Source organism: Notechis scutatus, chromosome 6 (genome assembly GCF_049901735.1).
Source record: "Notechis scutatus isolate UNSWTSFEM ecotype Mainland chromosome 6, rNotScu1.2, whole genome shotgun sequence".
NCBI classification, from domain to species: Eukaryota; Metazoa; Chordata; class Lepidosauria; order Squamata; family Elapidae; genus Notechis; species Notechis scutatus.
The window spans coordinates 33,137,500-33,148,868 of NC_142014.1; the positions used below are offsets into that span (position 1 = coordinate 33,137,500).

General features: G+C 38.4%; 1 protein-coding gene across 1 annotated transcript in view; it reads right to left on the bottom strand.

Annotated features, from left to right (window-relative positions):
• SLC38A1 (solute carrier family 38 member 1) overlaps window positions 1-7,504 on the bottom strand; it is a 70,363-nt gene extending 62,859 nt beyond the window's left edge. Inside the window, exon 1 of the mRNA XM_026667834.2 lies at window positions 7,158-7,504. The gene's annotated coding sequence lies outside the window, so the exon portion shown is untranslated. The remainder of the gene's footprint in view (window positions 1-7,157) is intronic.
• Window positions 7,505-11,369: the final 3,865 nt, after the last annotated feature.

Consider the following 11,369-nt stretch of genomic DNA (forward strand, 5'->3'; position numbering starts at 1 on the left):
CTGCTTAACTCATTCTTTGCATCAGTCTTCACACAAAAAGAAACTATAGCCCAACCTACCAAAAACAGAACTGTAAAAGACAGGCTAGAAATAAAAGTTAAAATGAGCAAAAAAATAGTAAGAGAACACCTTTCTGATCATGATGAACACAAATCACCGGGATGGATTACATCCCAGAGTTTTCAAGGAGCTGGCAGAGGTCATCTCAGAACCATTGTACAATATCTTTCAAAAATCTTGGAGCACCAGGGAACTACCACAGGACTGGAAAAGAGCTTTAGTGGTTCCCATCTTCAAAAACAGAGAAAAAACAGACCCAGGAAACTACAGACCAATCAGCCTAACATCAATACCCAGGAAGATACAGGAAAAAATAATCAAGAAACAGATCTGCAAACATCTAGAAATTAGTAAATAACTAGAAGTCGGCATGTGTTTGTTAAAAACAGATCATGCCAAGCCAATCTTATTTCATTCTTTGACATAGTGACTAAATTAGTGTACCTGCGAAACACTGTGGACATAGTATACTTTGACTTCAGCAAGGAATTCTATTAAATAGACCACAACCTACTTCTTGGTAAGCTAGAAAAAGGTGGGATAGATAGCATCACCATCAGATGGATTTGTTAAATGGCTGACAAACTGTACTCAATGAGTAGTCCTTAACAGTACAATGTCTACATGGAGGGAAGTAAGCGGTAGGGTACCACAAGGTTCTATCTTAGGCTTAGTACTCTTCATAAACAACTTAGATGAGGGAATAGAAGGGGAACCTACCAAATTTGCAGATAATACTAGACTGACAAGAATAGCCAATACTCTAGATGATAGATCAGATGGGCTTGAATACTGGGCCCTAACTAACAAAATGAAATTCAATGTAGAAAAAAGTAAAGTCTTAGACTTAAGCAAGAAAAACCAAAAGTACATGAATAGATTGGGAGAAACCAGACTTAATAGCAGTAAGTGTGAGAGGGATATTTGAGTCTGTGGACAACCAATTAATTCTGTGCCAACAGTGTACAGCGGCAGCCAAAAAATCTAATGCAATCCTAAATTGCATTAACAGAGGGATTCAAACAAGATCAAGCGAAGTATTAATACTACTGTATAAAACCTTAATAAGACCACACCTAGAATGCTGCATCCAGTTTTGATCACCACAGTATTAAAAAGATGTTGAGACTCTAGAAAGAGTTAAGAGAAGAGCAACAAAGATGATTAGGGGACTGGAGGCTAAAATATATGAAAAATAGTTACAGGAACTGGGCATGGCTAGTCTAGTGAAGAGAAGGGCCAGGGGAGACAAGATAGCAATATTCTAACATTTGAAGGGCTGTCACAGAGCAGGGGTCAAGCTATTTTCCAAAGCACCAGAAGGGCAGAAAAGGAATAATGGATGGAAACTGATCAAGAGATTCAACCCAGAAATAAGGAAAAAATTTCTGACAGTGAGAACAATCAACCAATGGAACAGCTTGCCTTCAGAAGTTGTGGGAGCCACAACATTGAAAGTTTTAAAGAAGACACTGGACTGCTATCTATCAGAAATGGTGTAGGGTATCCTGCTTGGTAGGTGGGGGGTTGGATTAGATCAGGGGTCGCCAACCTTTTGGACCTCAGGGACCACCAAACTCATAATTTTAAATCCTGTGGACCAGAGACCCTGGGAAAATCCCCAAAAAAGTCTGCAGGAAAATTCCCTACCCCATTTTCCTACCGATCAATCATTCTTTATTTGGGATTGAAGGATACTGTCTCCAGCTCCGTTCTCAGGGGGAGAGAGAGAGAGAGAGAGAGAGAGAAAGACTTTTGGCTTCATGCAAGGGAAGCAGCAGAAGCAGAAGTCTTTCTTTCTCTCCCCCAAACTCCACCAGAAATAAGTCTTTGCTGGCGTAGCCTCTTGGAGGAGGCCTTGCAGGACCCCAAAGACTTATTTCTGGCAGAGTTTGGGGGAGAGAAAGAAAGACTTTTGCTGCTTTCCTTACGTGCAGCCAGAAGAAGAAGAAGAAGAAGAAGAAGAAGAAGAAGAAGAAGAAGAAGAAGAAGAAGAAGAAGAAGAAGAAGAAGAAGAAGAAGAAGAAGAAGAAGAAGAAGAAGAAAGGAAGGAAGGAAGGAAGGAAGGAAGGAAGGAAGGAAGGAAGGAAGGAAGGAAGGAAGGAAGGAAGAAAGAAAGAAAGAAAGAAAGAAAGAAAGAAAGAAAGAAAGAAAGAAAGAAAGAAAGAAAGAAAGAAGCAGCCTGGTGGCCAGGCGCATGGGGAGAGTGGGGCAAGTTCCCCCCTGCCCTTTCCCCCTTCCAGATTACCTCGTGTTGTTCGCAATGCAAGAGACACAAGCCTTGTGTTCCCACTGTGTACCAAGTTTGGCTGAAATTGCTCGAGGCGTTTCAGCATAAATAAATATAATATATATATATATATTTAAAAATAATAAGATAAGAATAAGAAAGAAGAAAGACAGAAAGAAGATAGAACGATAGAAGATAGATGATTCAGTAAAAATTGTATGTATATACACATACATACATGTGTGGTGTGTGTGTGTTTGCACATGTACATGCGTGCGCGCACATACACTGAATTACATATAATGAAAGAGAAGAAATATTTTGGCAAGGTTGCAGAATGGAGGAGTCTGGGAACACTGTGAATTGTTATGTTCTTCTCTGTACTTAAATAAATGCCTTTGTTCTTTTAGTGGATTAGATAACATGTCTTAGTTCAGCTCCAGGAAATTATGAGAAAAAATTATTTATTTTATTAAAGTTGTTAAAGCCTTTTGACATTGTGGTGATAGATTTCCAGTCAAGATCAGTTTTCAATGTCAGAAAGCAATGGAGATAGGTGACTAAGAAATTTAACAAAATGTAGGTCCTACTCTTGCTATCCTATATACTGCATCATTACATTATATTTCAGAGTAAACACTGTATGAGTAAATGATCGGCCTGTATTTGTCAACAGCAGAAAAGTTGGGCCTCAAAGCAGAAAAGACTGGCAGATGGGAAGGACAAGCATTAAATTTCTATCTCCAATGTGTAGAAAGTAAGTACCCACCTCTCTCCTAGAAGAGTGAAATATTTTAGGAAAAATTAAAAAAGATAGAATGGATGAGAAATTGAGAAACATTCCCTTGGAGACAGAAACTCAGAGCCTCAGTTCCCTGCCCCCCCTCCCCCAGATACTGGGCAGCTTTAGAAATGAAGATTTGGTAATCCATTACTGCCTGCAGCAAAGTCTGGCTTTGAACAAAGGCAGAACAAAACCATTCAGCCACAATAGGAATTACCCAACAAACCCCTTCACTGCATCAACCAGCAAACTTCAACCAAGCCTGGGGCTCAGACAGCCTACAGTGTTAGCTGTGACCCCTACAACAACCAATAGAATTCATATTCTTGCACTTGAAATTCCTGTTCCTATGCAAGAAGCCTGAGAGGATATAAATACCCCTCTCTCAACTCCATGTGGTCAGCTGCACCAGAACCATGTGCTTGATGGTTCTGCTCCATTAAACCATCTTTCCAATCAGCCACCATGTTTCCAGTGTCTTTCTCCCTGCTTGGAATTGAACCAGATGGATATTTCTTCCAACAAATGCAAATTTCCCATTTTCCCATACTTTCCCTTGAAATCGTTTACCCAGATAAAGTGGACTGGTGTAATTAATATACCTTACTAGGTGGGAATGGAGTCTGAGACAATGATATCTTAAATACTGAACTCTGAATCTGATCTGAAGCTATGTTTTCACTTAAAAATAGGTAACTATGAGGATTCCCATGTTACAATATAACAAAAGGTAAAGTCTTCTGTAACTTTGAATTTGATTCTTAATGCCTACGTATCCATATTACTTTACTGGCAACATAAACTATGAAAGTGGTTTCTCACTGCCTTCTGAGTATTCCGCCCTCCCCCTAGCTTCTTAGTCTAATCTTCAAATCAAACATTTCCTGGAACTAGTCCAGATCCGCCTCTGGCTTTTTAAAAAAAAATCAACCAGGTGTCTAAAAACTGCTTATTGAGTTTTAACAAAACAAATAAAACATCTTATTTGAGTACAGCATAGTTCCAGATTATCACATTTCCATACAAACATAATTTGATATGCATATTCATCTTATTTATTCAACTTCATGTATTATTACTCTTTTTCCAACTTCTCACTATTTCTCCCTTTACTTCTATTCAATTATATTTCTTTTACCTAAATTTCTATATCTTTTTATTCATTGTACTTATACTTTCATCTGTCTTATTTACAATTTCATATGTTCTCTTCCAACGTTCTTCCAAAATTTTATTAATTCTCAATAAACAAGCATAGACAAATAAAACACAAAACATGAAAACATAAAACTTCTTTTTGGAAAGCGGCTTAACCCCGGGTTACATCTTTTTGTACAGAGATAAATCAAATTCATGCTCACCTTATATACTATTTCATATCTTATTTAACATTCTATATTTTCTATATGTCTTCTTTTATTTGTTTTGTTAAAACTCAATAAGCAGTTTTTAGAAAAGATGTTTTATGTTCTTATGTTTTATGTTTTGTTTGTTTGTGTATTGTCTTTGAAAACTAAAAAATCAACCAGGTGTCCACACTTGCCAAGACAATTGGAAAATTGAACAAGTTCCTTATGGCATTACCACAAGCAGATGAAAATGCCTTAACTAATTATGATCTTCAAGGTTGGCTGAATGTCCCAGTCTTCATCCACACATGCACAGCATGTACATTAAAAATAACTTCAACAAGCAAACTTGTTGAGGCTCAAAATATCCCTGTACTTCAAAAATGCTTTATCAAAAAGCAAAATGTTTTATCAAAAAACGAAATGTAATTACCATCCACAAAGATAATTTACATTTCAGTCCAATTAGATGCAATGGCAAAACAAAATAGAGAGTAAGCAGAAACATGAAAAAAGTAGAAATAACACAAAATGGAGCAGAGAAAAAATCTGATATCTGTCCTGATTAAATGGTCTATATATACATTAGATATAAAGGCCATGATGATTGTGCTATTAATAATTTTCATGTGAAATTTCCCCTCTCCTCATAATCTGTTAGTAATAAGTGAAACCAACAGGTTCTAATTCTGCTGTAAGAAGTTAGCACCCACCCTTCCTAGGAAATATTAAAAAAGCAAAATATCTCCCCTAAAAGGGAAGTTGAAACTCAGAGAGACAAAAGCTCACCCCCCACCCTTGTTAATGGGAGGGCCATTAAGGCCTGGGCCAGAGTATTCTACATAACAAAGCCCTCTACCCATCTCACCACATAGCCTGGGAAGATTGCATCAGCCAGCAATCAGGTGAAGCCATGTGGTCCAGACAAAGCATACAAAGTTAAGCTAAGACCCCCGCCCCTGGGAGTCTGAAAGCCAATGGGATACATTTTTTTTGCACAGGAACAGGAAACACTAAGGTGGGGCCCAACAGAGGGTATAAAATTAAGGGTCTCTCAGCATCTTGCCCTTTCCTTTCTTTCACCCAATATCTTGAAGCATATAATCATCCTTTTCACTTTAGAACTCCAAGCCATGTGGTCTTGTCCACCATTAGACCATCTTTCCAAGCAGTCACCATGTTTCCAGTGTCTTTCTTCCCCACTTGGAATTGAACCCAGAAGGATATTTCTTCCAACAATTTTATACCCCACCTTAGTGTTTTCTGTTCCTGTGCAAGAAATGTATCACATTGACTGCCAGACTCCCAGGGGCAGGGGTCTTAGCTAACTTTATAGGCTTTGTCTGGACCACCTGAGTGAAGCCATGTGGTCCATCTTCCAGGCCATGTGGTGAGATGGGTAGAGGGCTTTGTTATGTAGAATACTGACCCAGACCTTAATGGCCCATCCATTAATAAGGTGGGGAGTGACCTTCTGCCTCTCTGAGTTTCGATTTCCCTTTTAGGGGAGACATTCTGCCTTTTTAATATTTCCTAGGATATTTCATTTTTCTAGGAGGGGTGGGTGCTAATTTCCTACACTGCTTTGCACACAAACAAAACAAATGTTCTGCAATACAGTGGCCTGTAAAACCCATGAAATAAAAGAATAGATTCTTCCTGAAACAAATATAAGAAAAGATGCTAAGTCTCTTATGCATGCTGGGGCTTGGCCTGCATTCGCAGCATACCACAACTCCCTGTGAAATAAAGGAGGGAAAGAACCAGAAATAAATGTCAATTATTTCTATTAACCAATGCCTAAAAAGGAAAAAAACTTTACAGAATTTGTAAAGCATCAGTTATATTTCAATAGACAACAGACTTTAGCAGGGCTTTAAAAAGACATTGGGTTTAATGATTAAAAAAAGCAATTCAGATTCAGCAGGACACGCTTCCTTTCAACGTGAATGGATATGGCCAAGGTTAGAACGAAGCTTAAATGAATAAAGAAATTCACAAATGCACGCGGTTTTTAGTCAATAAATTGTTTCTTTTTCTTTTAATTAAAGGCCGTACTAAGTTCATTAAAAAGCACCTAGAATACAGTAAAGCGCAATTTAAAAGGCGACAGTTCACAGAGGTATTTTCAGGTAGAAATCTTTTGTAAAAAGAGGACAAAAGAATTTCATCATCCGCTCCCTTTTCCCGCCTCCAAACTCTGAAAGGCTGGGAGTTTCATTTATTTTCCAAGATATACTAAAAGCTCTGCACAGAAGCAACACTCGAGTTCTACCCTTAACTGTTCCTTTTAATTATCTCTCACGAATTTTTCTTTAGAGTATCTTTCTCTCCAACGGAAATGAATCGTCACTCACCCACAATACTGTTCCGCGCCTTTTTCTTTTAAATAATAGAGGAAATGAGGGGGGGATAAAAACATGGTTCGCCCGTCTAAAAGTCTAGTGAAATCACTATCCTCAGTGCTCGGGGGAGACGAGGCCAACTTGCGTATTAGGATCGTGAATATTCATCGCCCGCCACGCGGTTTTCTCCTCCAAGCAAGGTTGCCCGGGGCAAGGCAGTAGCGCATCTCACGCCAGCTTTCCTTCCCTGCGCCTGCCTGATATGCGGATGGAGAAAAACGGCCAGACACACTAAGCCACCTTTCGAGCCATCTGCCCCGACAGGCCCCGGGCTTTCTCGAGTCTAAAGCGAGGTGGGGAAGAGGGCTTGTCTTGCCCACCCAATTTACCTGTAAAGGTGAGCGACGCCTTTCTCTCTCTCTCTCTCCCTCAGCCAAGAATCCAAACCACGATGCCTCGGTTGAGTCTCGGCCTTGCGCTTTTTTCTTGCGGCTTCTGTAAGATGCCTCGCTGGGGCGCCGGGAGCTCCTGTTAGGCTGGGTTTTACAGGACGTGCTAAACCGGAACGTGTGTAAATATTTTCTCAGTCGTCATCACATGCTGATGTAAGGGTCCACGGCTACATTAAAATCTTCCAGGAAAAGCGTGGCAGAGCTTCTGAATGAATGGATGCATGGATGAATGAACGATCAGCGGCAATTTCTTGCGGCGGCACAGTGATCAGCATCTCCTCCTCCCCCACCTCGACGTAGTTCCCGACTACGTAGGGGCTTAGCAGAACCAGTAAAGCGATTCACTGACATCTGAGCCTTCAAGCACCATTGCCATCCGGTGCGTGGCCATGATGTTCCGATTTTTTATTTTTATTTTATCAAGCGATTATTAGATAACAGGTATAAGTATAAACATGGTTATGAATACATGAAATGGATGTGAATAAGAAAAAAAAGAAACAATAGGACAGGGATGGTAGGTACGTAGGTGCGCTTATGCACACCCCTTACAGACCTCTTAGGAAAGGGATGAGGTCAATAAAACAGTCTAAGGTTAAAGTTTTTGGGGTTTTGGGAAGAAACCACAGAGTCAGGTAGAGTATTCCAGACATTGACCACCCTGTTGCTGAAGTGTATTTCCTGCAATCAAGTTTAGTGCGGTTTACCATGAGTTTGTATCTATTGTGTGCTCTTGTATTGTTATAGTTGAAGCTGAAGTATTCATTGACAGGTAGGACATTACAATGTATAATTTTATGTACTATACTTAGATCTGTTTACCATGAGTTTGCATCTATTGTGTGCTCTTGTATTGTTATGGTTGAAGCTGAAGTATTCATTGACAGGTAGGACATTACAATGTATAATTTTATGTACTATACTTAGATCGGACCAAAGGTGGCGTAGTTCTAGATTTTCTAGGTCTAGAATTTCAAGTCTGGTGGCATAAGGTATTCTGCAAACAAGTAGAGGAGTGGAGAACTCTTCTTGAGAAATATTTCTGGACTTTCTCAACTGTATTAATATCAGATACATAATGCGGGTTCCAGACTGATGAGCTGTATGCAAGTATTGGTCGAGCAAATGTTTTGTATGGTCTAGTTAGTAGTGTGATATTACCAGAGAAAAAGCTACGCAGGATTAGGTTAACAATTCTTAATGCCTTTTTGGTACTGTACTGTAGTTACAATGGGCTCTAGCACATTAGAGATGAGTACTCCAAGGTTCTTGACAGAGTTTGGATCATCAACAAGGTCTTGACTATTCAGCTTGTATTTTATTCTGATTTTTTTTGTCAATATGTAAGACAGAGCATTTATTTGTTGAGATTTGAAGTTGCTATTTGTTTGACCATTCTGATATATAGTCAAGGTCTTTTTGAAGGGTAGCAGTATTGTCAGTGGTGTTGAATAGCTTTACATCGTCAGCGAAGAGAACGCAGTTGCTCTTAATATGATCACAGAGGTTATTTATGTAGAGTATGAAGAGAGTTGGTCCTAAAACACTGCCTTGGGGGACACCACTGTTGACAGGTACAGAATTTGATAGGACGCTCCCAATTTTGACCATTTGTTGTCTGTTTGACAGGAATGCTTCTATCCGGTTATGCAGGTGTCCAGAGATACCATAAGATTTTAGTTTTAGGAGTAGTTTGTCGTGTACCACTAAATCAAAGGCTTTACAGAAGTCTATGTAAATTGCGTCTATTGCTTTGCCCTGATCGAGTTGTGTATATGTTTTTGCAGTGTAAGAATTGCAGATTACAGAATAGTTTTTTCTGAAACCAAATTGTTTGTTAGAGAGTAGGTTGTTTGTCTCTAAATGGAGGATAATGGATTGGTTAATAATTGATTCCATGACTTTACAGGTGACGTAGCATAAAGAGATTGGTCTGTAATTTTCAACTAGGCTGGTGTCTCCCTTTTTGAAGATGGGGATGACCGTGGCTAGTGACCATAAGATTGGCAAGGAGCTGGTCCTGAAAGATTTTTCAAAGATTATGCTTAGAGGTTCGGCCATGGCAGTGGATAGCTTTTTTAAGAAGTAGGCACATATTCCGTCCAGTCCAATCGATAGAGATGTGTTAGGGATATACACCCTAGCAGAATGTGCACGGCAGTCAGGCAGGCAGGCAAATATGTGAGATAAACGTTTTTGTAGCTTACATTCAATAAAACAGATACACTGTGCTAGTTAAATAGTTTATTCCAGTAAGAGTTTTATCATAGTCAAACAGTCCATATATCATTCACTAGTTCAGTCCATTCGGGGATTATTCAGTTGCAAAGTCCAGTGTCGAAAAAGGGGTTAGTAAACTTACAAATATCAGTCCAGTAATATATCTCCTCGCAGTAGAGATATAAAGAAGTCAAACCTCCTTTCTTCCTTCGACGTTCAAAAAACTCAGCAGCAGGGAACACGCAGTTAGCAAACCATCAATCCAGCATAGTCAACAATCCAGCAGGTTCTCTTGCTCCCTCCCATGGTGATTTTACAACCGCACCCAAAATTACATGCTTTGCAGTTTAAAGTGACACACACTTAAACTTACTATCATAGTTTATATATATTATTTTACCCAAAATACGTTAGGTAACCTTTTTATTCCTAACATACTCCCCTTTTGGGTAATATAATAATATATATATCTATTTACAACCTTAACCCATAGTCATCACAACTTTCTTTGTGTTTGACTGAACCTTGGGCTTTTGTAAATTGATCAGCAATATTTTCTTCAGTCATACAATATTCCAGTCTTATCAAACCATTTTTTACAGATTGCCTTACATTCAGATATCTAAGATCTGTATGCTTAGATCTCGTTTTTACAGCAATATTTGTAGCCATCCGTATGGCTGCTTAATTGTCCTCATATACTACAATGGAATCATTAACAGTTATTCCCATATCCAATAACAACTGTTTATACAGAATTAAATCAGTACATAATAAAGATAGACATGAAAATTCTGCTTCCATTGTGGACATACTTATGTGTTGCTGTCTAATTGACCTCCAACCAATCAGTGCTTTTCCTAACAGTATAGCCGTACCTGAAGTTGATTTCCTAGTGTTTATGTCTGTTGCAAAACTTGCATCAGCATATGCACTTAAAATCAGATCATCTTTTGGCTCCAAATACAATGCATAGTGCATTGTCCTTTTAAGATATCTTAAGATACGTTTTGTCGCTTGTCAGTGTCGTTCAGTGGGTTCAGCATTGAATCTTGCCAATTGATTAACGCTATAGGAAATATCTGGCCTTGACCAATTACTAATGTACGATAAACTACCAATTAGCGATTGATAGATAGTTTTATCAAATTTTGGACTTTGAGCATCAGTGTGGCCAAATTCCTGACTCATTGGAGTTTTTGCCGGTTTACAAAGTTCCATCTTGTATGTTTTTAGTAATTGATAAATCTTATCCTCTTGAGATATCTTATAGCCACCTTTGGCTTTATTTATTGTTAATCCTAGATACTGTTTTATCTCTCCTAATTGCTTTAATTTTATCCTCTTACCTAATAATGATATTATTTCAGTAGCTTCATTATTAGTTTTTGTAATTAAGGCAATATCATCAGTGAACAACAATAACAATGACACTGTTCCATTTGTCTCTTTCTTAAATACACATGGATCAGCTAAACCTGCTTTAAACCCTATATTGTTTAACTCCTTAACAATATATTGGTTCCATTCATAACCAGATTGTTTTAATCCATAGAGACTCTTTTTAAGCTTCCAACAGTCATTATTTGTTTTATCATCCTTAATTCCTACAGGTTTCTTTAGGTATATAGTGTGCTGCAATGGTGCATGCAGATAGGCAGTTTCTACATCTAAGTAATTTATAATATAGTTCTTCTTAGCTCCTCACACTAAAGCTGCTCTCAAGGTTGTTGCTTTTAGACTCGGTGCAAATACTTCATCATAATCACATGCAGTTTGATTAAATCCTTGAGCTACCAACCTAGCCTTATGGGTAACAGTCCCATTTTTACCTGTTTTTAATTTAAATATCCATTTGCAGCCAATGGATTTTTCACCTGGAGGTAATTTAACATTTTCATAAACTTCCATTTGTTTCAATGAATTTAA